The following is a 25,946-nucleotide window of genomic DNA, read 5'->3' on the forward strand; positions in this document are numbered from 1 at the left end:
TGGATGGCGTAGATGTGCACCCTGCAGGGTGAGGGGCCGGGCAGCAGAAGGTTCGGAGAGCTGGCTGTCTCTTTGAGTGAAATCGGGCTCCGTTCCGTGGGCGGTGCACACACGTGTGTGTGGGTGTGAGGGACCAGGGCCTCTGGGGTCCTGTCGCCCTGTCCCCGTGAGGTCCCCACACCCCCAGCCCAGCCCAGGGTCTCCTCGCCCCTCGGGTGCTGACCGGGTTTGGGAGTTACGGGCCTGGCTCTGAGGTCCAGCCTGGGGCGGCTGGGTCCCTCTCGGCCAAGTGACCTCGGGAAGTCCTTTTCCCTCTCCGGCCAGGCGGGCACCGTCGCACAGCTGCCCTGCCGTCTCCTGCAGCCTTGCGGTTCAGAGGTGGAAAAGGAGGTGCGGGCCGGGGGCGAGGCCCCCTCCTCCCAGCACAAGGCCCATTTAACCTGAGACCTTACACCTCTTGTTTACGCACAGTCACGCACGTACACATGTATGTGCATAGACACGTGTCTCCGCGTGCGGCGAGCACGGTGTTCAAGGCGCTGCGTCCCACCGTGGATAACACGCTTCTCTTCCCTCTCCGGCTTCCAGACCCTGCTGGGTCTGAAGACCTAGCGGGGTGCTGGGCTGGGGCTCCCGGGCACCTGGGGAGGGGATCCTGCTGCCTGACATGCTGGGATGCAGCCAGGTGTGGCCCCTGGTCTCCTGGTGTGGGGACAGGGAGGGCAGCCACCTGTCTGTCCCCATCGGGGGCGTCTCCGGAGGCTTCAGAGGGCATGTGGGGTGACGTCTATCCACGGTGGGCCCTGGGGGAGCCTGAGTTTTGATGACCTCGGGCCTGAGTTTGAACCCTGGCAGACCGCTCTCTCCCCGGCCGGAGACCCCTCTGGCTGGCGGTTCCCGCTGCCGGGAGCGCCGGGCCCCCTCCCTCGTGGCCTGCTCCCCCCGGCCTTGCCCTGCCACTGTGTCCAGACCGGGCGACCCCACCTGGTGCCTCCTAATTACCTTCCTTATTTCTGTGCCGGTTCGCACTCCATCCCCCTGTGGGTTCTCTGCTGCGTGCCCAGGTCTAGAGCAGCACCTGGTGTGCAGAAGGCACCCGGTCCCCACCTGGTGAAGGGTGTACAGTCATTTGAAATTGTGTGTCTCTCTGGGTGCCGCCGGCCGTGTCGAGCCTGTCGGGATTTCAGAGAGACCGTGGTGTGGTGGCCCCGTCATCCTTCCTGGTAACCCCTGAGCTGTCTCTGAGAGCCAGCTGGGCATTGTGCTGGCCACTGGCAGGGGACACCCGGGTAGGAGCGTTGGGCATGTGGAGGCCCAGGTGTGGCAGGTCTGCAGGTTGGGAAGGGCTGGCCCCGGCAGGACCTGGTGGGCGATGTACTCAGTGGAGCTCTGACCATGGCAGGGCCTCTCGTCCTAAGAGAGGATGCTGCCAAGAGGGGGTGCTGCCAGGCTGGGTGGCTGGGTGGCTGCGTGAGGGGTGCAGTCACTGTGGGAGGTGGCGGTCACTGCAGCGTCCCCTCCACTGACTGGTCCTGGATGTCTCCCGGGGGCCGGGGGCCAGACCGTGTCAGGCCTGAACGGCAGGCGGCTGTGCCGGGAACCTCAGCCCCCCGGGCTGAAGATGGGGTGGGGGAGGGCGGCTGGCCCTGGGGGCCCTGGGCCGGCTCCGGGGGTCAGCGGCTGGAGGGACCCTGGGCATGCCTGCTCCCTCCCAGGGACGCACGGCAGAGGGCACGCGGAGAGGGATTTACCTCCACGGTTGACCCCGTCCCAACTCAGACTCAGACCCCCACCCCAACTAAAACCCTCCCCTCCTCCTGGCCCAGTGCGGGCAGCCAGGTGTGGCGCCAGAGCGGGGTCCCCGCTGCCCCCGCTCCTCCAGGTGTGGCCTTGGGCGAGTCCCTCGCTCTGACTGGGCCTCAGTTTCTTTCTGTGGGTGGGGCTCAGCGGGACCATTTTTGGGGAGCAGGGATGCCCTTGAGTGGCAGCTGCCATCCCAGGCCCCTCTTGTATTCGCTTAAAATTCAGCCAAGGGATGCAGGCCGCGTGCAGGCCCTGGGCTCGGCTGGACCCATGTGCTGACCGTGAGGCCTGGGCGGACCGGGCTGAACCTTCCCTGACTTGGCTGTGCCTCCCGGGGCTGGTGAGGGGTGGCCCCGGGGTGCTCTCTCTTTCTAGAACGTGGTCTCCCCTAGCTTGGCCCCTGGTGGGTCCGCTGAGCGCTGGGCCTACTCAGGGCCACAGGAGGCTTGGGGCAGAGCAGGCCTGCAGTGGCCTGTGGTGGCCCGGGGCCGCGGGGCCGGCCTCTGCACCTTCGAAATGACCCAGCCTGTCTGTGCGCCCCTGAGGACGAGGGCCGCATCTGGGTCGGGCCAGGCAGGCGGACGAGAGGGCCGCGGCCCTCCCCGGGCGCTGCTGTGTGTCGAAACTGGTCGCTGACGCGGCCGCGGTGTTGAAATAAGTGCCTGTGGGTTTCCCAACATCCTGCCAGCTGTCACAGGACCGCGTGTCAGGAGGCTGGGTGCCAGGCCTGGCCGGGGCCTCCCTCTTGGGGTGCCCAGTTCCCCGTTTTCTCCCTGGGGAAACGAGGAGAGACCGCCCCTCCCCTACCGCCACCTGGGTGGGGCAGAGGTCGTGACATCAGGGCAGGGTGGCATTACCCTGGGCCCACGTAATCCTTGTGACCTGCCCACTTTACGGAAGTCAGGTGGCTTTGGCGTGGAGGGCAGGATTTGAACCCAGGCCTCGGAGTCTGTGCCGATGCTGCTTCCTGGGCAGGAGGGAGGGGAGGGGCGTAGAGAGGAGGAGGTGGGCCAGGATGTCCCGCTGGCCGGGGGGGGGACACATACCAGCCTGGTGGCAGAGGGCGGTGGCCAAGGGTCCTGGCTCCCATGCCCTCCGATGGACAGCCCTGGACTGGGGGTGTGGGCCCTTTACTGAACGGCGCACCTTGGGGAGATGGTGGGAAGTGGGCCTGGGGCTGCCCTGTGTGTGGGCAGCCAGTGACCGTGGTGGCTGCAGGTTCATTGATCATCCACTGTGCTCCAGGCCCTCGACTTCCGGGGCTCATGGAGCCCTGCCTGTAACCTCCTGGGGTGGGTGTTCTTATGCTCAGTGATTAGAGAGGAAACCGGGGCTCAGAGAGGCCAAGTGACCTGCTGGGGGCACACAGCAGTGGGCAGGGAACTGGTGTCTAGGCTGCCGGCCAGTGAAGGCCACGCTCTCTAGGATTCTGCTGGGTCGGGTTGGGAGGAGGTGGTGTAATGGAAAAGTCCACCACCAGTGTCAGGTCCTGGCCCTGCCATTCTGAGCTGTGCAACCTCTCTGATCCCTGAGGGACCTCTGCCAGCTTGGGTGTGGAGCGGGTTGAGGGTTGGAATCTGGCTCTCTGGGTTAAGAGGAGGAGGAGAGGGGCTCAGGACCGTCTTCCCAGCGCGGCGCTCCTGCAGACCCCGTCCAGGTCCCCTGCGGGGTGGGGCCTGGGGTTCTAGGAACCCGTGGCAGGCCTCACCCTGACTGTGGCGTCTGCCCAGCACCCGTCAGCAGGGGAGGGGCCCTGGAGACTAGCCTCTTATGGATGAGGAAGTGGACGCTCAGAGAGGGTGAGGGGCTGGGCTTGGGCCACACAGCGAGGCAGCCGCTGAGCCAGGGGCCTGTGGACAGAGGGTGCGTCAGGAGACCCAGGCGCTGGTAAGGTGGAAGTTTCAGTGGTCTGGTGGGGAGGACCACGCAGGTTCCAGCCAGTGACACTTAGCGCCTTCACTGGGGCTGGGAGTGACAGTAACGGAGAGAGCGGTGAGGGGGCTCTCGGTTACTGAGTACCTACTGTGTCCCAGGAACTGTGGTTGATGCCTGCCTGCTGTGCACCAGGCACTGTGCTCAGCTTACACCATTTATGTCCCGAAACAACCCTGTCCGGAGGCTTTATTAGCCCATTTTCCAGATGAGAATGTTGGCACCCAGAGAGGTGACATTGCTTACTGTGGTCCTTGGTCAGGAGGAGGTGGGGCTGGACTTGGCCCCTGGTCTCAGTGCCTCCAGTGCCAGGGGTCCCCTGCGTGAGTCTGCTGCCCTCCCTGGGCCTCTGGCTGGGGTGACTGTCCTCATGGTGGGCATGCATGCAGGTCTGTCCCATCCCCCAGCTGTGCACAGAGAGCCCAGGGCTTGGTTTGCAGGGATGTAGGAGTCTACCGTAGGTTATAGCTGGAGGGAGGCAAGTGGAGTCTCCGACAGGAAGGTAGAGTACCCTTCCTTCTGCTGCATCACTGACTGACTGGGCCCTTTGGGTTCCTGGAAAAGGCCTCTGGCTCTGGACTGGTTGCCCCTGGCAGGGCCTGGCCTTGACTATCTGCCTGTCCCCAGCACAGTGGGGGGCAGTGGGGGAGTAGGCGTCGCACTAGGGAGTGCTCCGTGACATGTGAAGGGAGCCGAAGCCGAGGGCACTGTCCCCTTTCGGAGGACGAGGATGCTTAGACCCAGCGAGGTTGGGTCAGATGCCTGCGGGGCCCCCCCCCCACCCCCCAGCTGTGAGTTGTGCAGCCAGAACTCGAACCCAGATCTGTGGGCTGTGGGACACCTGTGTTCACCCCCTGTGGGGATGGATGAGGACAGGCCAGCCTCGTGGTCACTCGTTCACGTCCACTGCCTCCTGGCCGCTTTCTTCTTACGCGACATCTCTTTGTAGAAGAGGAAATAAAGGCTCAGAGGGGTTGTTCAGCCTGCTTGGGGTTGCACAGCTTGTCAGCACCTTAGGGCCTCTTTGGAACTTGGTGCTTGCCACTGTCATTCTGGAGGCAGGAAAGTCTCCTGGGCGCCCAGGCCAACGATGGCCATGAGCGCCACCTCCCGCCCTCCTCCTCTCACCTTAGGGCCTCTTTGGAACTTGGTGCTTGCTCAGCTGGTTCTTAAGGACTGTGGTGAATCTTGCAGCCTGTATTGGCCCTTTCCCACCTCTCATCCCCAGTCCATTTGTCCATTTGGTCTTTATTCAGTGCCTGCTGTGTGCCAGGCCCTAGGCCAGGCCCCAGGGATGCCTAGTGAACCAGTTGTGGCTCCCACCCTCGGAGCCCCCAGACCCTGGCAGCCTCAGACAAGTGGGCTGGGGACGGTGTCTATGGTGTGGTGAGTGCCCTGTTGAGGGTATGCAGTAGAAGACACCCCTACCCTGGCTGGGAGAATCAGGAGGGCTTCCTGGAGGAGGTGTTGTTTAAACGGGGTTGGAGTGAGCCAAGAGAGGTGTAGGGGGAGTTTCAGGCCCAGGGAACAGCATGTCCAAGCCTAGAGGTGAGAGCTGGTGTGCCTGGAAATGACTCGGTTCCCAAGCCTGGGGGTGGAGAGTGGGCAGGCTCAGAATGGGGAGGGCGAGGGGCTCCGAGGTCTGGCGAGAAGGAGGGCGGGAGGTGGCTCTCATGGCCTTCGTTGGCCTGGGCGCCCAGGAGACCTTCCTGCCTCCAGAATGACAGTGGCATCTGGCCACTCACCTGGCCCAGTCCTGGTCTGGGAGATGGGTGAGCTTCTTGGAGGGAGGCTGAGGGGTCTCCTGGTGGGCCTCGGCCCTTTCTAGAGCTCTGGGGTTGGGATGCTGAGGCAGGTTGGTCCTAGGCAGCTGGCAGAGGCTTCAGGCAGGCCCTGGCCCAGAGTCAACCCCAGTTCATCTCAGGGTTAGCCCAGGGACCACTCGGATGGGTTGGCATTAGAGCTCGGGCCCGAGTGATGCTGGTCAGCCGTCTCATCTTATAGCCGAGAACACAGGTGGGGCGACGAGCAGGTGTGGGGCTGGGCAGGGGACCCCCCAGCCCTCCTGGGGCGCCTTCCAGCCCACGTTGGGGGAACCTTTGAAGGGTTCTGGGGCGGGTGGAGTTCTGGAGGAAATCAAACCCGCGTTTGGCCTGGAGAGCGCTTTTGGTGGGAGAGTTTGTGCACGTGGCTGATGGGGGAAATGCTGAGATTCTGTAAAGCAACCTTTACCTCCCCCACACTGCCCACCAAAAGAGAAAACAAAACCCAAGCACCCTGCAACGCTGTTACCAAAACCAAACAAAGAAAGTCAAAACCAGCCATTGAGTCCCACCCACCCAAGGTTAGCTTGCTGGCTGCCTTTTCTCTCTGCGTGTAGACAGATAACGGCACATCTTGGTGTTTATTATGCTTTAAATAAAAATGGAATACAGATTTTCAGTGTCTATAAAGCTGAGGTCTCCGGTGGCAAGGCGAGACTCCCCCTTTCTTTTGGTGGAGGAAAAGGAGGTCTTTGGTGGGGGGTTAGGCCCTCCCATGGCCGGTGGAGGAGAGAACCACTTCTTGGAGACTCTGGACCCAGCACCCAGGGTCCTGTGCCAGCCACAGCCCCCCAACCCTCGAGCACTGCCGACTCCCCTGAGGGCATTGCCAGGTGGGGGATTCAGGGGCTTCTGGGCCCCCGACAGGGCATGTGTGTGTGCACACGCCTTGACCCGCGTGTGTGCTCACGCCCGTCTGCGCTACCCGTCTCGGTGTCTCCATCCCCTGTGGGGTGGAGGATCCTGCCATCGCCCGCTGTCTGTCCCCCTGCTGGCCCGCTCTGCTCACCTCCCGCAGCCCCGCACCTTGTGCCCAGGCAGCCTTGGACCCCTGTCTCCCCTGCACTGACCCAGCTGGGTGGCCTTGGGCAGATTGAACTTTGTGTCTCCCAGCTTCACTTCTGCTTCTGTAAAAAGACAGTGATGCTTGCAGAATTTCTGAAAGAGCTGGACGAGCTACACATTCTGAAGTGCTCAGTGTGGGCTCCCGGGCACTGGGCATTCAGGAAACGCTGGCAGTGCCCCTGCCTGGCTGGCATTTAGCAGTGGGCCTTGAGGCACCAGACCGTTTGGGGGAGGGACCCGCCTGGCTCCTTGTACCTGAGACTGATTAGGGGTCTAGGCACTGAGGACCCAGCAGGGCCCTGGTGGGCTACGGGATTCGAGGGGGGCAGGGCACTGGGGTTTCTGGGCCCATGGAGGGCTGAAGCGGGTGGGTGCGGGATGCACGCACCTCCCCGAGGCTGGCTGGCTGGGCGGCAGGCTGGCCTGATCTCTGAGCTGAGCGTGGTCTGTGTGTCCTGGCCTCACTCCCTCTGTCCGTCCCAGAGAGGCCCCCCTGCTGCTGTTCCTGACCTGAACCGTGGGGTCCTCGTGGCGGCCCGGAGGACCCTGGCCTAGGGGTGGGCCTAGTGAGGGACAGGGGCCCGGCCAGTTTTGAGTAGCCTCTGGGACCTGGTTGGGGACAGAACCCCAGGCTTGCTGCTTCCCAGCTGTGGGACCAGGGAGCCCCGCCCCTGTTCCCTTGGGTCCCCAGGCAGTGTGGGCACTCAGAGCTCTCCGCTGGCACTGGTGGTCATCTGTCAGGTTGTTTGTTGATAGGCTAGCTGGCTACCTTCCCGGTGTCACTGTGGGCCGTTCCCCAGTGCAGGGGTCACGGCCTGTCCTGGTGACCCCCTGACCAGTGAGCAGGTGAGAATGGGGGTAGCCCGGGGCCTGTCCCTCCAGGGCCATCGGGTTGAGGCCCAGAGAGGGGCAGGGTCCCCACGTCGAGCTCCCCGTGGGGCAGGCCCCGTTTGGAGCTTGCCCTGAGCTCTGGGGTACAGTGTGCTCGCGGTGAAATGCATGTATCGCCCGCGTTCAGGGGCACCCGGAGCGAGAGCTGGCCCCCATCAGCCCTGGCTCACCTCTGTCACTTTGCTCCTCTCAGACTTCGCGAGCACGGGCTGTCAGGACCTGCTCTTCACGCAGCCCTGGCCCGGGGGTGCATCCGTTTCTTTGTTTCATCCCAGGAGGCAGGACTCTGCCTTTGTCAAGTTCACCGTCAAGTTCACCGTGTGTGTGGCCGGTTAACCTGTCCACATGTGTCGCTGGCCTCTGTAGCCCGGGCCCGGGGCTGCCACGGCTGGGGAGCATGTTCAGGGGCAGCGGTGTTCCCAGGGGTGTCTGGGTTACCTTCAGCACAGGTTGGGTGCTTCGCATCCTATCGTTAAACCATGTGGAGCCCGATGGCGGATGAAGGCCCTGGGGTTATGTGCCTTGGGGGGGGTGTGGGGTGTCGGCCCCTGTCCCCATGCCCCATCGCCAACCTGTACTGGATTTGGGGAAGTGGGGAGCCCCCATCCTCCAGAGATGTATCATGTTCACCCGCGAGTCTGAGTTCTCCCTTTTTCTAGTCCTCTGTGTGTGTGTGTGTTTTTGTAGGTCACGGACCCCTGCTGCCCGGACCAACCTGTGTCCCGGGAACCTGTCCCGTCCCCTCGGGTGGGGGAGGGGGTGTTGGGGAGGTGGCAGGTGCTGAGAAGCTGCCTGTGTGGCAGGGCTGGCTGGGGGCTGGGCGGGGCCGTGGGCGCCCGGCCACCCTGGGGGTCGAAGCCCATGGTCCTCCCCACACCCTGCCCTCCCAGATGGGGGCTGCACGGCGGACGGTGGTGCCCTGGGTGCCGAGCAGGTTTTACACTGACTGCATTTGGGGATTAGGAGCTGCTCAGCAGGAAGCTGGCAGCCGCCACGCCTTCTGGGCAAGGCAGGGAGGGGCCGAGGGTGCGGGCCCTGGGAAGAGGCGGGGGAGAGGGGGACCGTGGGTGCCAGGCCACCCCGGCCTGCTTCAGGGGCGCGTTCTGGGACGGGTGCCGTCGTCATGGGGAGAGAGGCGTGCTCTCCATCAGCTGGGGTCGCGCAGGGGAGCCAGGCCGCCCCGGGCGTAGCTGTGTGATGGTTGTGTGCAGGTCCCTGTGCAGGGGGGTCCTAGCCCCCGAGCAGTTTCACTCTTGCCCCCCGAGGGGCCACACACCCCTGTCTCTGGAGGGTGGAGCAGGGAGAAGAGGTGGCCCGTTCCTGGTGGCCTGCAGGGAAACGAGGATGCTTCCCTGGTCTCCGTCCCCGTGGAGCTGTCCCTGGGGGGGGGGGGCAGTTGATGCCCGTCCAGACCGTGGCAGTGCCCAGGGGCAGGTGTGAGGTGTAGCTCTCCCTGTCTCCCCGGCTGGCTGAGACGTGGTTCACCAGCGTCGGTCGAGAGCTCGGTTGCAGCCAGAGGTGGGGAGCTCCGACCCCCGCGTGCTTGCCCCGCTCCGCTCCGGAGGGCAGCCTGGAGCCGGGTTTGTGGAAGGGAGGCTGGTTCCCCGCACACCGAGGGCTCTGGACCCCAGAGGTGCTGCAGCCTGACCGTGTGTCCATCTGCCTCCAGGATCCCGTGGACGTCCTGCCCGCAGGTGGCCCTCCCGGCCCCGCCCGGCTGCCTTGTGAATCCCCTTGAGCCGAGTGCAGGGGCAGAGCCAGGCCATCCTTGGCTGTGACTTTGTTTTGTTTCCTCGAGTCGGATTGTCTTGCTTCCATCCTGTGCTCGGAAGAGAGGCCGGCTCCTGCCTCGGTGGGGCCCCACCCCCCTCGCCCCTCGCCTTCCCTCCGGCGGGGGGAGCCCTGCTGACGTCCGTCCAGCAGTCAGTCAGCAGACGCAGCCGCTGACGGTCACTGGCCCACTGACACAGCTCCAGGGCCGCATTCCGGCCCTCTCCCGCCTCACTGGCCCTCCTGCCCCCCCCCCGCCTTGCGCAGCAGGTGCGGACTTGTTTGCTGTTCCCTGTCCTCCCTGCTTGTCCCTGCGGTGCTCTTCCTGGGCCCTTTGCCTTTATCTCCCCTTCGGACCCCGCCGCCGTTCACCCTGTCCCCGGGGGTCTGTCCCCACTTCCTGTGGGCCTCCTGCTTCCTGCTGCTGAGGGAGTGATGTCCATGCCTGGGGACCGAAGGGGGCACAGACTGCCTCAAGGTGGGTGCCCGGCACGGGGCGCTCCTGGGGGCTCCTGGACCAGGGCCTCCCTTTCTCTCTGGCCGCGGCAGCACAACGGGGGAGCCTGAGGAGGGCCCCGCCCCGGATGGTGGGTGGGCGGTGGCCCTTCTGTGTCGGAGACCCACTCCAGCCCTTGTAGCTGCGGTGTGGCCGCCCTCTTAGAGGCGTTTGCCACGCTCCCCTGACGGCTGGCAGGCCTTCAGCCTCCTGGCCGTCACCCCTTCTTGGCCCCCCTGGTTCCCGGGAGGTGACACGACACTCCTGATTGACGACTGAGACCTCGGGCCCGGCCTGAACAGCAGCAGAGCTCTGGCCAAGACCCTCTTTGGGGTGGGCTTCCCTGTGTGGCCCCGGCCAGAGCCCGAGACCCAGAGGCCTGTGGCCCGTAGGGTGCCAGGGCCCATTGGCCTACCCAGCCCCTAGGGTGAAGCTCAGCCTCACAGGGGGAGGGCAGAGGTCTGGGCCTGGGTTTGGGGGTGCTTAGCACCCTCCCTGGTCAGTGGGCACGCTGATCTCTGGGCTGGTGACTCGAGAAGGGTGTGGGCCCCAGCTCCCAGGCCCTTCCCTGCACCGCTCCCCGGGGCCTGTGGGGTCTTTGGGATCGGGCTCCAGCCCTGCAGGGGCTACAGTTCCTGGGTCACCTCCCTGAGTGTGACCTTCCCGGGCCCCTCCTGGGGGCCCCTTTGTGGCCCAGTGCCTGGCCGGCCCCCTCCCCGGTTCCCAGGCCCATCCTGCCGGCCGCTGGCATCAAGTCTGGACAAGTGTGGCGTGTGTGTTCAGGGCAGCCGCCTGTGGAGGGGCCGGAGGTGGCGTGCCAGCCCTGTGAGTCACACGGAGCCTGGGAGCCGGGGAGGCGGGGGCCCGGCCGTGGGCGGGCGTGACAGGGCACGCTGCCGGCCTGGCCTGGGGGACTGGGGGCCGGGGGCTGCCTGCGCTTCCTGGAGGAGCTGGGACAAGGCCCAGATCTGGGGTTGGGGTCTCTGAGACCCAGCCTCCCCCCCGGGGCTGTGCAGTGGTGGGCGGGGCTCCTGCCTGCAGCCCAGGTCAGAGCCTCACAAGGAGCAGACTCTGCCCAGGTGCCTGCCTTCCAGGAGGGAGAGAACCTGCTGGGGGGGGAGGAGGACGGGGAGGTGGGGAGGCAGATGGGCACGGAGCCCAGGCCCCTGGGTCGGGTGGGTCCATGTCCCTAGATGTCCAGGGGGCAAGCATGGCAGTGGGCTCAGTTTGAAGGGGCAGATGCCGCTGTCCCAGGGCACCTCCAGGCCAGACCCCAGCCCTCCTGTGCCTGGGCCGTCCCGCTCCTGTCTGCCTGGGGATAACGCTGGCCACCGAGGCCCGCTGAACACCCGCAGACACCTCCCCCCGGGTCTTGGGGGTTGGAGGCCAGAGTACAGGCCTCTGTGGTGCTTCTGGGCCGCCAGTCCTGGGGTTCGGGGGGCTTAGAGCTGCAGGGGTTCCAGGGTCGCCAGCAGCCCCGCCTCCTCCTGAGGGTCAGCACCCCGCTCTGCCCTTGTGGCAGAGACAGCAGAGCCCCAGAGGCAGTGGGAGTGTGGAGGCCCCGCTGTGGGGCGTGGTGCCCATTGCGCAGGGCAGTCAGGCAGAGCCGGGTCGGAGCCCCGCGGAGCCTCTTGTCGGATCTGTGACCCGGGCGCTGTGTGCCTTCTGAGCCTCAGATGCTGCTTCTGCAAAGTGGGAGGGCTCCTGCCCTTGAGGGCCGGTGTGGGCACCGCTGCAGGGAAGGAGCGGCCTGCAGCCTGGGCTGGGGCACTGAGGTCCTGGGGGAGGTGGGGCGGCTGGAGCAGGGCAGAGGTTGCAGAGGCTTTGAAGAGGCAGCATGCCTGGCGGGGGGGGGGGGGGGGGGGGCGGGTGACCAGCCCAGGCTGGGGGCTGGTGTCCAGGATGACCCGGCCTGTCTGCAGACCTGCCATCTGGGGCGGTGGGCTCGGACCTGAGCTAGCATCTACGGGGCTGGGGCTCTGTCCAGACCTTCCTACTCTGTCTAGCAGGTGTGAGGAGGGCTCCCTGGAGGAGGTGTCCCTGACAGGAAGACCCAGAGGGGATGACCGTGCTGCTCTGAGGGCCAGGGCTGGGGCTGAGAGGGGCTGATGGCCACACCAACTGGAGGCGCCCGGGGACGCTGGGCTGGGCGCCGAGACCCTTGTGGGGCAGATTGGCCGTGGTGGCCCCAGGGCCCCTCTGAGAGAGGGAGGTGTGGGGCTGGCCTTGGTGGGAGTGATCGATAGAGACCCCTGGGTGAATTCAGGGTTTTTCCAAGGTAACGGTCAGCAGCAGGGGTGGGGGCCCTGCTCGAGGCATGGAGGGGGGGGGCTTCACGGCGGACGAGCCCCTGACTTCCTGGGCGTCCCTGCGGGCGCCTCCTGGGTTTAGGGAAACAGGAAGAATCCAGTGCTCCTGGTGGGGGGTAGGGGGCTGCAGGGGGGGCCAAAAGCAGTCCTGGTGCGCCCGCCAGGGGGCCCTCGTCGCCCCTGCCGGCCTCAGCGGTGGCCCTTGGTCTCTGTGCTGCCCCTCCAGCACCCCCCCGCTCCCCACCCCGCCAGGATGTGAGCGAGAGGGAGGGGGCCGCTGGCTGAGCCAGGGGGCAGCGCCGGGGGCTCAACGTAGCCGCGTGGGCTGGTGCCTCCGCCCACCCCCGGCCCCTGCTTGCTGTTCTCTCGTGCCGGCCTTGAGGAGGAAGGAAGCTGAGGGTTGGGTGGTGTGTGTGTGTGTGTTTGTTTTCGCCTGGGCTCCGGGGCTGCTGGCTAGGGCCCGGGCTCCGGCCTCCAGTGCCTTGACTGCGAGGGTGAGGCCTGGGGAAGGCAGGGGGGCCGCAGCGGGGCCGGGGGGGGGTTCCTGGGGGCCAGGAGGTAGTCACTGAGGCAGGTCTAGGACAGCTGGAGGGAGAGGAGGCTGCCCCAGAGCCCGTCTGCCAGGGGTGACCCCTGGGCCAACATCTTGGGTGTTGCCGGACTGGCCAGGAGACCCAGAAGCGGGGTCTGGACCAGGGCCCCTGTGCTTGGAAGGAACAGTAGGTCTCTGGGATGGAGAGGTGCTGGGGGCGAGGGGAGGGACCTTTCAGGCCACATGCCAACCCCCGTGTTACATCTGGGGGGAAGCTGAGGCTGGGAGAGGGGCAGCCCTGTGGCTCGGGGGCGGGGGGTGTGATCTGTGGTTTTTTCTACTTTCCGTTGGGTAGACACTCCCGCCACGGCCAGCTTGAAGCCACTGACGTGATGTCGCCGAACGCTGACCGGGAAGAGGCGTGCGCGTGAGCTGGTTCAGCCCCTGCGGGTCAGCCCCGCGGGGTCCCCCCTTTCCTGCCCACCCAGAGGCAGCACGTGCTGCTGTTTGGGACTCTGCTTAGCGCCGAGCACGTTCTGGGGGCGCGCTAAATGTCTGAGCGCCTTTGGCTGGGCCTGCCCAGGGCAGGGCCTGGCTGGTGAGACCCCCGGGGGGCAGGAGGCACCTGGCAGTGCCCAGCGCAGACTTGCGGGCCTCGGGGCCCACGTGGACGTGGCTCGTGTATGCACACGGAGGCCGGGGTGGCAGGGGTTGGGGCATCTGAACACCCGGTCCTGCGAGGGGACCCCCAGTTGTCACCACACAGGTAGGTCACATGCCCAGGTTGCGTCGTCACCCCTGAGGCCACCCAGCTGGTGGGACAGGCCCAGTGCCTGGTCAGCTGGACTCTCTCTGAGGGCGCCGAGGTTGGGTCTTCCTACCAGCGATGAGCCACGTCGTGGCGGCACAGGAGGTGGCACCGTCCGGGCATGGGGTGGTGTTGGGGGTCCTGAGGCTGAGGAGAGGTGGTGGGCTGGGAGCCAGCTGCTGGCCAGGATGTGCCCTGGGCCCAACACTGGCGCTGCTGAGGCAGGATTAAGTCTCTGTTGACTCGAGAGGTGGCCCCGCCTGCCACCTGTGGGGCTGAGCACCTTTCCTGCCCTGGTGCGGTAGCGCGCAAGTGATGAGGCTTGTTGGGCGCAAGTGAACTGAGTCAGTGGGGCTAGGGCCCAGAGGACCTCACAGGTACCTCCCCACCCTGATCTGGGAGCACAGGCCCTCGGCTGCCTGGCCAGGCCCTCAGGCAGCCGAGAAGGAGCTGGGGGTCACGGCAGACCACCAGCCACAGCTGAGTGGGCGTGGCTTGCCTCTGTGACTGGGGCTGGGCTGTGATCCTCGCTGCAGGCCGGCCCTCACCACGCCCCCGTCCATCAGGTGAGCTTAGCCAGGTGTGGTCCCGGGCCCTGAACCAGGCAAGCAGGGAGCCCGGAGCTGTGAAGAGGAGTGAATGAGGAATCCTGGCCAATACAGAGGAGGGCGGCAGCAGCCTCGGGACTGTCTGGCCAGGGTCTTGCTAAAATCAGGCCTCTGCAGAGGCTGTGTCGTTACCGTGAAAACCACACATGCACACGGCAGAAACCTGGGCCAAATGACGTGGGAAAGGATGTCCCCTCCCCCTCCCTGGAGTTGGGAGTCCTGGACCCGCCACTTTGCAGTGTGACCCCTGGGGATTTCCTTCTTCATCCTTGAACCCCAAACTTTAGTGGGTTCTAGCGAGTGTGGACCTTTATGGTCAGGGCGGGGTGGGTGGTGGACCCCCTGGAGGGAAGGGACCTGCCCGGGTCCCACAGCAAGTTGGGTCTCAGGTGGAGAGCGCGGTGCGAGCGGATGGGTGCATGATGGTGGGGTGCGCTGGAGACGCCTGGGGGGCAGGGGAGGGGGGCTGCTGCTGGGCCGTCAGCCTGGTCAGCATGGGCGGGAGTCCCTGGCCCTTCTGTAGGAGTCCTGCTGGAGGAGCAAGGCCGCCTGGGCCCCGACCCTGCCCCACGGCCAGTGCCAGGCCTGGAGTGGGCAGCAGGGTTTCCATGTACTCAAGTGAGGGCCCCGCCTGCCTTCTGTCCAGGGCCGGCCTGGCCGCCAGCTGCCACGGAGCAGGCAGTGTGCGGGCAGCATGTGCGGCTCCGAGCTGCCTGGGCAGCCTCGGCCCCTGCAGCCTGATGCGGACAGTGTTGGTTGGACCGTAGGCCTCTGGGGGGCAGGGACGGAGGACCCCCCACTTGCCTGCCAGAGAGCAGCAGGGCTGAAGACCGTGTGATACAGCCCCCCGCACCCTCACTTCCACCGCCGGCCCTGGCCTGGGCTGCTGGCTGACGGGCTACAAAAGGCATTCTGTGCCCCGGGAGAATGACCCCGTTGTGTGGCTGGAGGGTGGCCGGGGGCCACGAAGGCTTCCTTCCTTCCGTACTTCCTGCACACCCGCTCTGAGGCCGAGCCCCCACCCGGGGCTCGTCTAGTCCTGCCCAGGCCCTGCTTCCCGGGCTGGGGGGCTCCGAGCGGCTGTCAAGGCCCTGCTCCACCGCCACCTCTCCCCTGCTCGGCCTGGTGCCCCCGTCTTGGACTCGGCCTGCGCCTTCGCCGTCGCTCCTCCTGCAGGACCCTCGCTGCTGGCGCGTCAGGGCACAGGATGCACCTGTCGGGGAGCAGGGGGGAAGGCGCGGTGGGGACCTGAGGGTGGGCGGGGGTCTGTGGCCCCCACGAGTGCTGCTTGGGCTTCTTCCAGCCTACCCCCTCACCCCCGCCAGGCCCGCACACCTGGCTGAACGAGCGTGCCTGGGTGTGCCGGCTGGCAGCAAGTCGGGGAGCCATCGTGCCCCATCCCCGCACCTTCACGCCAGCCTGCAGCTGGGGAAGTGGGCTCGGCCAGGTCTCCTGACTTGCCCACAGCCAGGCAGCTGGCAGCGGAGGAGTGGATTTGAACTCCGGTCTGGACCTTGCCCTCCCCCTCTTCTGGGCCCCTGGCTGGGCGAGGGTCCCATGCGCCGTACCATCTGAAGGCTGCGACTGCTCTCAGGTGGAGGAAACGAGGTTGGGGTCCCTGTTCTCTCCTAAGAAGCACTTGGCTTCGGCCAGCGGGAGCCGCCTGTGGTCACAGGTGTCTGGGTGAGGGTGGTGGGCCGGGCGGCCCTGGGAAAGGGGAACTCAGCTGTGCCGGCGGATTCCCAGCTGCCTGGCGGAGACGCCGGCCCTCCCGGGCCCCCTTCCTCACCGGCTTCTTCTGCTTCCTCGTCCACCGTGTGACGTCGCCACAGGCCGTGGGACCCTGAGCCGGCGGGCCGGGGGCTGATGGGGCCGCCCCCGTGGTGGGACCTCTCGCCCGCCCTGGCCGTGAGGCTGCACCTTCTGGCCTCTCTTTTGGGAGGTGGCCTGGCCTGGCAGGCGGGAGACCTCAGGTGGCCGGCAGGTGAGGGCTGGGCTTGGGGGGCGCTGGGGGCGGTACGGCCTGGGAGGTGCAGGTGTCTTGCCTGTCGGGTGTGGTGCTCGTGGTGACCGTGCCGGGGCGGGGGGATGCGAGGGACGGGTGGGGAGAGCCGGGCCGGTGCTGGGTGTCTCCACAGTGTGCGCCTGTCTAGGGCCAGTCACGGCTGCCCAGCGCACGTGAGGTGCCCGGCTGTGCTCGGCGCATCTGGTTGGTGGCCTGATTCTTGCCGCCGGCCTGAGGCCAGGGCTGCTGGGCTCTGGCCTGCCCTGGGTGTCTGGGACAACGGGTTTTTGGGTGGGGAAGGGAAAGGGGCTGGCTCTTTTCCTCTCCTTGCCTTGAGGCTCCCTGGAGGGCCTCTTGGGGTCTGGCTCACCCCATTTTCAGTTGAGGAAACTGAGGCTGGGGATGGTGGGGACTTGTCTGGTTGGAGGATGCGGTGGACCTGGCCCATCCTCCTGGGTCTGGTGTGGGAAACGTCCGCGCACCCTGCGAGCCACAGGCACCCTGCGATGAGGCCGCATGGGGCTTGGGCTGCCCGGAGCCGGCCCGGGATGGACAGAGGGCCCTGGACCCGGCTCGCCCCTGGGTCTTGGCTCCGGCTCCTGTGGCGAGGGGTTTGTCAGGGAGGAGGCGTGCAGGGAGGCAAGAGGCTGGAATCCCAGCGGGTCCCAGTCTCCCCCTGTCGTGCTGATGTGGGGCCGACGCCTGATTCCCCTCCTGGCCCGGCTCACGGGCCACTTACCTTCGTTTGGTTACAAGGAGCTCCATTTCTTCATGCTCGCCCTGTGCCGGGGCTCATGTGGGTCACTCACTGACCTTCACTGACGTCCCTAGGAGGACGTGCTCCTCTGTGCCCAGGTTCTGGGGGAAGCTGAGGCCCAGAGACTTGAAGTTACTTTCCCAGGGCCACATGGAGGTTCAGGGGAGGGCCTCCAACAAGACGTGGCAGCCGGGGTGGGTGCCGGGACCACCTCGCTCTTCCAGGCCTTTTAAAGGCCTTTTGTGATTTGTGAATGTTCAGCCCTCCACGTCTCGGGTGCCTCGCCTGCATCTCCCTGGAGGGGGCCGTGACCTGGCCTCCCTCACGCCGTGTGGAAGGTGTGGACGCCCGGCGAGGCTGCACTGGGAGGTCTCCGGGAACCACTTGGTGTTGGAGTTGAGTTGGGACCCAAAACGAGAGAACACTGCAGCCGCGGGCGCTGGGCTGTCTTGACCGGGGGGCTACCTGCCCTACCCTGCCCTTTACAAGCCTTGCCCATGTGCTGCTCGGTCAGGATTTCAGCGACGGGCACTCAGGGTGTGCTTGTGTCCTGGGGCCGGCCCTGGGCGTCTCTGGGCTCGGCGTCCCCCATCCTCCCTGAGTGACCGCGAAGGCTCACTCCAGGTCTGAGTCTCTGAGCCCGAGGTTCCTCACAGGCCCCGTCCTCCTGCAGCAAAGAGCTCTGTGGCACGTGTTTTGGACCGGGGGCTCTGCCTTCCTGTTCTGGAGGCGTCAGTGGGGGTCTGCGTTCACACCCCTCCGGCAGCTCTTTCTCGAGGGCAAGGACTGGGCAGCCCCACACACAGGGCCCTGGACAGGCCTCTTCAGCTCTTGGTTTTGGTTTCCTTGTCTGTAAACTGAGTGCAGGAAAGAGAATTTTCCAGGTCAGTTCGTCTCTTGACGTGACAGAACATTTAAAATTATCTAAAATTACGTTCATACAGAAAACATTCCGGGCTGTTAGGCCAGGCTCTGTGCTCTTAGAGAGAGTGGGGAACGTGTTGACTTTTTTCCAGCGTTCTCAGCTGGAAGCTGCGTATGTGTACAAGGGGTGCATTTTGGTTGTTGCAACCTGCGGGAGTATGACGAGGGGTCATCGTGGGCATTTGGTGGCTGGGCTGGGTGTTCTAAGTGTGCAGCCGGGCATGCTGCCCGTCTCCCTGCAGGGGATTGGGACCATTATTCTGGCCACACACAGGAGGGTGAGAGCAGGGTATTTTTGGGTTTCTCTGCGTGGAACGTGCATCTATCTGGCTGCTGGATAGTTGGTTGATTTTTTTTTTTCCCCATTGTTTCCCACCTAGCATCTCTTGCTCCCACTTTTCGCTTTTTCCAATTGTTCCTTCTCTGGGAAGTCATCCAAAGAGGCATGTTAGCGTAGTGGGTAACGTTGAGTCAATAGGCTCTGAGCAAGGACGTCTCCTTGAGCCAAACGCATGAAGTTTTTTGGTTTCTGGAGTTGCTGTTTTGAGTGCATTTGGCTTTCTTAGTATCTGGGATCTTCCTGTGCCTGGATCTGCAGCCCTCCTGGGTCTGGGTAGGCGTGGGTGTTGCACTCAAGGCCTCTGACAGAGTGAGGTGGTACTTTACTGTCCTCTCTCTGACGATGCAGGCGACAGCTGATCACTCGCGGGGCCAGGTGCTAAGGGCTCCCCAGATGTCCAGCGGGCGGTATGTTCCCAGGAGGGACTAAGCCCTGCTTCCCAGGCAGCTCTGTGGACTGCGTGTGGGTTTGGGGAATTGGGGTGGGTTTGGAGCTTTGGAAGGCATGGCTCTGGGTCCCCGCTCCTCCTTGTCACGTGCTGAGGGGCATCCCCCCTCCCTCCGGCAGCCACGAGAGCTGGAGGCTGCTGCCTGCCTGGTGTGTCCCCCTAGGCCTTGGTGTTGCCCCATCCCTCCAAGCTGGGCCTCACCGAGCTCCAGCACCCCTGGGCACGGGTCTGGTCACTGGGGCCCCTCAACATGGCCCTGCCGCTGGGAGCGCGTGTCGGTCACCTGGCTGGTCGCGCGATGGGCGGCCCCCAGCCCCAGCCCCCATCCTGCGTTCAAAACCGCACGTGGTTCATAGTTGCTGGAAGCTGTCGGCAGATATATTCCCAAGGGCAGGAGCCGGCAGCGGAAACATACTTTCCCAAGATTCCCTCCCTGCGTTGACCCTGACCTTGGCCACCCCCGGGGGTTGCTTGTGGTTGTTGGTGAGGCCGAGAGGGCCTGGAAGGGGCACTGAGGCGGTGGTGCAAGGGCAGAGGCCCTGGCCCCAGGTGGCTGGAACAAAGTGGGGGGCGGGCTTTGGAGTTTCGGGACTGTGATGGGGAGCCATGGAAGGTTCTGGTGGTGACTGAGTGGACAGTGGCCATACTGCCAAGTGACCAGTGCAGGGGACGGCCATGGGAAGGGCACGCTGAGCCAGTGGCTGTGTCCTGGCCACAGCCAGATCTGAGCTTGGCCACTTGAGGCTCTCGTCTGTACGAAGGGGCTGGTGGGTCACTCCCGGGGGGCGGTGCTGTGCGGACGGAGGTCATGGTCATCCGGGCCCAGGGAGAGACTTTCCAACTGTCAGTCTGTCCATCCCTCTCCTGCCTGGAGGCCCTGTGGGCTGGGTGGCCGGGCTGGGTGCTGCCATGGGTGCTTGCTGAGGCCCCATCTGGGTTCTCAGGGCAGGGGGTCATGGGGCACGGATGCTGCCTGTTACACGTCCACCCTCGCGTCTGCGGGGTCAGCTGGCTTGTCCCCTCTGCTGCCGCAGCAGCCCCTGAAAAGCGCCTCTTGTGGGATGAGAAGGTTCTCAGCCTCCTGGCCGCTCCCCCTGCAAGGTGTGTCAGGAATGAGGCCTTAGGTCGGAGATCTGGGGACGTGGTTCAGTGCTTTGTGAGGATGGGGGTGGACGTTCTGGGGCCTCCTGGGCCTCCGTTTCCTGGTGCAGAGTGGAACCCACTCTCCTGTCTCTGCACTTGCTGGGGGCCTGGGTGGGGGGGGTGAAGGGTAGACCCTGTCACGTAGCAGGTCCCCAAGGGGTGGCAGAGTCGGATCTCAGCTTGGGAACTAATCCTGCCAGCCCCGTGGGCCCCCAGCTGAACCTGCACAGTGGGGACACGGCCCGAGGGGGTTCAGAGGCTGGTCCCCCTGCCCCGCCCCCGGAGGCTGCCCTTTGAGGGAGGGGGCCTCTCCAGAGCAGGGAAGAGCCGGCGGGGCGTTTAGCAGGAGCGGGTGGGATTGGGGCTGCTGTGCTGGTCCAAGTGGGAGGTGCCCCTGCTGTGGCCGAGATGGGGAAGCCCCGCTGCAGCAGGCGGATGTCCCATTCTCGGTCTGTCTCATGGGTGAGGTCCTGTCTGCTGTCTGCAGAGCCCCTGCCATCTGTGCCTCTGCACACGACGGCACCAGCCTGGCGACCTGGCAGAGTCAGCGCGGTGTGGGTTAGCCTCTGCTCAGGGCAGGACACTGAGGGGCCGGGCTCTCGGCACGTGGCAGCGGGGGTCTCCGAGAGCCTGCCGTGAGCCGCTCGGGAGCTGGGCTGGCGCTCTGCCCTCCAGGGCCTCCGGCTTGGCCCGGCCCCGCCCATTGCGCGGCCCTGGGCAACCACACGCTGGAGGTGCCAAGCATCCGTGCCGACATCCGAGAAGTGGCGATGCTCGGAGGGCAGTGGGAGGATTGGGGACGCCCCGGGAGAGGCCAGCCCACGCTGGGCCCAGAGGAGGCGGGCCCTGATCTCTCCCTGACCGCTCCACAGTACTGGGACAGGTGGGCCACCTGGCACGGGGCCCCCCGACTCCAGCACAGGTGGCCGGGGTGCCGGCGAACTTGGGCCTGAGTGTCTGCAAACATGTTCCCGACGCCGGCAGGGGCTGCGAGAAAGTTAGAGAGAAAAACAGCTGTAGCGGGGGTGGAAAGCACAGGCGTTCCACGACAGAGCCGGGCCGCGGGCCCCTGAGCCAGCCGGAGCGACACGGCTCAAAATGAAACAAGCATCATTCTTTTCCTGTTGAAGAGAAACTGCCTCAGCCAGCCCACGGGCTCGGGGGCCCCCTCGCCACCCAGGCTGCCGTGGAGCAGGCGGGGTTTCATCAGGAATTCCCCCCCTCTCCGCCCCCCAACCCCCCCCCCCCCGCCATCTGGGCCGGCGCCCTGGAGGTGCTGGGGACGGTTCAGGGGTGCTGCTGGACGGGAGGCTGCGGCGCCCGGGAGCCCCTGCCTGGCCCCGGAGAGGTGAGCGTGCTCCCGGCTCCCCGTGCCCATCAACCCCACGGTGGGCGTGCCTGCTGGCACCGGGTCCGGCCCGGAGCTCTGCCGGCCACCCAGGCTGGCTGCGGGGGCTCTGTGTGAGAGTGAAGTGTGTTGGGAGCATCAGGGTGGAGAGCCGGGTCCTGGTCCCCGCCCACCGGCTCCGGCTCTGGCTCTGGCTTGGGGAGTGCCCCTCCCTCCCTGAGCCCCTTCCTCCTCTGCAGGTGGGACGGAGCCATCCCCACGTCCCCAGGCTTTTCGGAGCCCCTGTGATCAACGTTGGCTCGGGGCAGCCACACAGGGGCTGCTTGTTAGACCCTAGCTCTGTGTTCTGGAGGCTCTGATTTCACTGCGGGGTCAGGGCGGGGGGTGAGGGGTGTTCCCAAGCCACGGGGCTGCCAGCAGGCCGTGGGTTTGGGGATCTCCATTTGCAGAGGCCACGGTGCTAACGGCATCACGCGCAGGTTCACTGCAGCTGGCTCCCCAGCTCTTCTGTGGCCCCGTCCCTCTTGTCTCCCCCTCCCGTTTCTGTGCCTGTGCCTCCCCCCTGGGGATTCCAGCAGGCCTGGGGGTTCGGCTGCTGCCCCTCCCCAGCCTCTCCCCCGGGCAGCCCGTGTTAGGCCACTGAACAGGAGGCATGGCCCAGTGGTCTGGCGGTAGATCGGGGTGGTCTGCCTGCCATGCCCAGGGGAGGGGACGGCCCCGCAGGGGTGCAGGCTGGCCTGCCGAGGGCCTCCGGCCACGGGGTTGGAAACCAGCTCTGGGGACTCTCTCTCTGTCCCTTGGCATCTTTCTGGGCGGGTGGCCCTGTGCTGCCTCCACCTGGCAGCTCTCCTATGGGGCGCTCGTTTCCGGAACCAGCTGGAGGGAGTGTTGCTGGATGGGGCTGAGCTGGGCACTGCCTCTCAACCGTGTGCTCCTGACTCCTTCCTTGGTGCCGGCTGGGCCGGCCTTTCTCACCTCTGGGACCCTGGGATGGGTGGGCGGTCCAGTCGGTGAGGCTACGTGAATCCTTGTTGTCCCCCAGCCGTCTCTGGGGTGGGGAGAGTGGGGGAAGCTCTCCGTAAAGTCAGATGCCTTGGAGTTCTCCTAAAAGGACCGGCCTCATGTTTGGGGGCCCCAGGTGGTGGCTCTGTGCCCTGCACCCTGGGGTGGTCATCCTGCTGGATGGGTGGAGAAACAGCACCCGAGTGGGAGCCCGGCGCTGGGTTGGGTCTCCGAGTCACGTTGACACAGCTCAGTCATCGCCAGTCCTGACCCTGAACACCCCCCCAACCCCCGACCTTCCCAAGGCCTCTGGGGACAGGACTGCCAGGGACTGGCTCTGCCTGTGGCCACCTGGCTTCTCCTGAAAAACCGGCCGTGCCCCGAGGTCCAGGAGGCCCTACAGTCACGGGGAAGGGGGCGGGGAAGGTGGGGAGTTGACATTTCCTGAGCCAGCCTGCAGGGCATCTGTGTAGGGTGCAGGATGGAGCCAGGAGGGAGGTGTCCCAGCAGCAGGCCCTGGTCCCCGTTGCCCTGAAGCTGTGAGCGGCTTCTTCTGTAGCACCAGGCACACGCGGCGTGGCCTGGCGAAGAGGGGTGCGACGCAGCCAGGGAGCTGGGCCAGAGGAGCAGGTCTCCGGAGGAGTCCGGCCCCAACCTCCTGGGGGTCCGGCCAGGGTGTTCCCTGTGCCCCCCGAGCGTGTTTCTGTAAGCTGCGGAGAGTTAGGTAGTGGACGCGGCTCTGGGACTCAGATCCCTCCTCTGTACCGTGGCGGCTGGAGCAGTGTTCCCCCGGGTTACGCGTGCAGCTCAGCGCCTAGGGTACCGCCAGGTAGTGTCCCCCTTTGGACATCTGTCCAAGTGCCACTGGCCCGGTGGGTGGTGGCAGCGCCCACCGCAGGGATCAGGGGAAAGTGGTGGAGACACGTTGGTTGACTGTCGAGCTGGGCCTGGTGTGAGGGCTGTGGCTGCAGCCCTCTTGGACCGTGAGCTTCTGGAGGATGGGCGTGGGGGGCAGCCTCCTGCCAAGACCCTGGCCCTAGCGCCCCAGTGCGTTGGCGCCATTACTCCTCAGCTGTCTCCTGGACATTTCAGGCCCAGGCACTCTGGCTGGCTGGTCACAGGGAGCCCCTCCTGGCCCCCCCTTTCCTCCCGGCTGTGCTCCCCACTTCCCTGACAGCGGCTGGGCTCCAGTCACGGTGCCCCCAGTCTGTACGAGTGTGATGGGTGAGGGCGGCTGCCGCCACTGCCCGTTCCTCCTCCTGCCCCTCACCAGCCCTGGCCGGCTCAGGACAGCCATCAGAACCCCGAAACATCGTCCCTTTGTCACTTGTGGCAAAAGCCATTCAGTGCCACCATCCGCCTCTTAGAGCTTCAGCCTTTTGTCTGTGCAGGGAGCAGGGCAAGGGGTCCCTCAGGTGGTGATGGTGATGGTGATGATGATGGTGACGGTGACGATGGTGGTGGAGCCTCTGTCCCCCGGGCCTGCAGCCCCCAGTCACTCTGGGCTCCCGAGCAGCCTTGAGGTTGGTGGAGTCGTGGTGACTGTCCCTCACCCAGCAGTGTCCTGCCTGTTCCTCGGCGTCCACTCTGCCTGCCCCCTCCTCACCTCTTCCCCTCGGGCATCCCCGCCTGTGTCACGGAGGTCTGGGTAGGGCGGTGCCAGGAAGCAGTACTTGGGAGAGGCCAGCTGGTGCTCTGCATGCGGCCTGGGGGCGGGGTGGAGCCCCTGTCGGGTGACCAGTGAGCGTCTGTGAGCAGTGGGGGGCGGGGTGAAGGAGATGCATGTCTTCGTTCACTCTGCTCCCTCCTCCTCTCTCCTCTGGGGTCTGGGCAGGTCTGGGCCACCCTGGGCTCTGGTGTGGTGCTGGGACCTGAGTTCTGGTCCCTGCAGGCCAATGGATTGCTGGGCCTGGGTCCCTTCTGGCCAGTTGGGGGCCTCTCCGTAGGGGCCCCTGAGGCTGCCTGCCTGGTGGGCTCCCTATCTGACCCTGTTCTGAGGCCCCAGGCTCTTGGGGGAGGGCCGAAGGCAGGCAGGAGTTTCTCCTGATCACGCGTAAGGGCTGAGCTGACCTGTGTCCTCCTCAGCGGGGGCTGAGATTTGGGGCTGGGGGCATTCGTTGGGGAAAGGGCAGGGTGACCCCAGAGGAGCTGAAGTTTCAGGCCAGGCCACCTGAGCTGTAAACTGACACTGGGCCAGAGGCAGTGAGCTGGCCACGCCCCCTGGGGTTGGAGGTGATATAGGTCCACCCTCCGCAGGCACACGGCCTGCGCTGGGACCCTACCCTGCGAGGGCTCGTGGGGCCCACTCCTGTGGGTTGTCACAGCAGCCTCTGCTGTCGGCGTACCCATTTGACAGAAGGGGAACCTGAGTGGTGGGCGTTTCCCCACCAGGGCCGGCACACCCATGTCGGGGGCACGTCTGTCCCCCACCCCCTGCCGCCCCAGTTCCCGAAGGCCCCTCACCCCGTGGAGCCTGTGGACGCCTCCTGCCCCACGCCTCCCCTGCACCAGCCACCCCGAGCTTCCCCCAAACCCCGACGCGCCACGGTCCCACCACAGCCCCCACCGGGCTACCACTTCTCCCTCCGCTGGGCGGCAGGGGAAGCAGTCCTTCCGGAAGGTGGGGTCTGGAGGCGGGCGTCCCAGGAAGCTCCTGAGGGCCCGCCAGCCCCCCGTGGTGGGGTTTCGGTTCGGGGGGTGGGGGGGGGAGATGCTTGTGCTCGTTCGCAGGGTCGGGTGCTGGCGCCCTCGGGGCTCCCCTCGCCCCTTTGTGCCCCTCGCCCCTCCTGGCCCCCTCTCCCACCTCCGTGCTGTCCTGCACGGCCCCCTCTGAAGTCCCCGCTCACTCCAGCCCCACGGGATTCCTCCCGTGCTCCTTCGGTTGGACTGGCTGTCCCTCCCCTCCCTCCGCTGGGCTTCCTGTTTGGCTGGGCCCTCGACCCCAGTCTGTGGCCCGCCCGGACCCTGCCCTGATCGGCCCTGTAGGTTCAGAAGGGCCGCGGAGGAGCCCTGAGCTCCCCTTTTCGGGAGTCGGGGGTTCCCTGGCTCCCGAAGAGGGGCTGGAGGTCCAGGGGCTCACCCCCGCGCCGGCCGGGCAGCCTCAGTGGGGTTGGTATTTCCTGCCACCTCCCACGCCTTCCCAGGCTGCCTGGCAGAGACCAGAAAGGAGTTGGTGGGGGTTCCCCGGCTTCCTGCCGGGGGTTCCGGGGCGGGGGGGGGGGCAGGAGGGTCCTGGTGGGCATTCTGGAGGGAGCCCGTGCAGTTCAGGACTGTTGGCGGGGGAGGGGGGCTGGGGAATGTCCCTTCCCTCTCTCAGAGGGACCTCAGGGTCCACCTGGTTGGCCACTCCTGAGTGGTGGCTGTAGTTTCTGCTTGCATACAGCTATGACGGGGAACTCACTACCTCGAAGAGCTGCCTGTGCCCTTGTCAGTTACCATGAGAACGTTCTTTATTTTAACTTTACTAAATGTAACTTTTCACACCCATCTACTCTGGGGGCCCAGGGGATTACTGCTCTCCTGCTCTGGGCACTGAGCATTCCAGGGCATTCCATCTCTGCTCCGTGGCTTCCCTATCTGGCCTCCAGGTATTTGCATTTTAGAGTCAGTTTTATGGCCTGAAACGCTTTTTGTGCCAAGGGAGAGATCTGTCCATCACCTCTTCCACGCAAGCCTTCCTGAACTGAAACTGGCAGCTCTTTGAAGTCCCTTTGCCTGTGTTGGGGCTGCCGGGATGACCCCCTGCCTGGATGGGGGCCTGTCTCTTTTTGGAGGTCCCTGTGAGCTCCCGGGCCCTGGCCTCCTTCCCCGGAGTCCTGAGTCTCATGGATTGCTGCTGGTCCCCAGGGGCATGGAGGGGGTAAGCAGTGTGAGGTGCTGGGTTCAGGCCTGGCGAGGCCTGGGTTCTTGGCGGGGGGAGAGAGTCGGCAGTTGGGTTTTGCC

General features: G+C 65.7%; 1 protein-coding gene across 6 annotated transcripts in view; it reads left to right on the top strand.

Annotated features, from left to right (window-relative positions):
- RXRA (retinoid X receptor alpha) overlaps positions 1–25,946 on the top strand; it is a 100,887-nt gene that overhangs the window by 41,199 nt on the left and 33,742 nt on the right. The window lies entirely within an intron of this gene.

Source organism: Eubalaena glacialis, chromosome 9 (genome assembly GCF_028564815.1).
Source record: "Eubalaena glacialis isolate mEubGla1 chromosome 9, mEubGla1.1.hap2.+ XY, whole genome shotgun sequence".
NCBI classification, from domain to species: Eukaryota; Metazoa; Chordata; class Mammalia; order Artiodactyla; family Balaenidae; genus Eubalaena; species Eubalaena glacialis.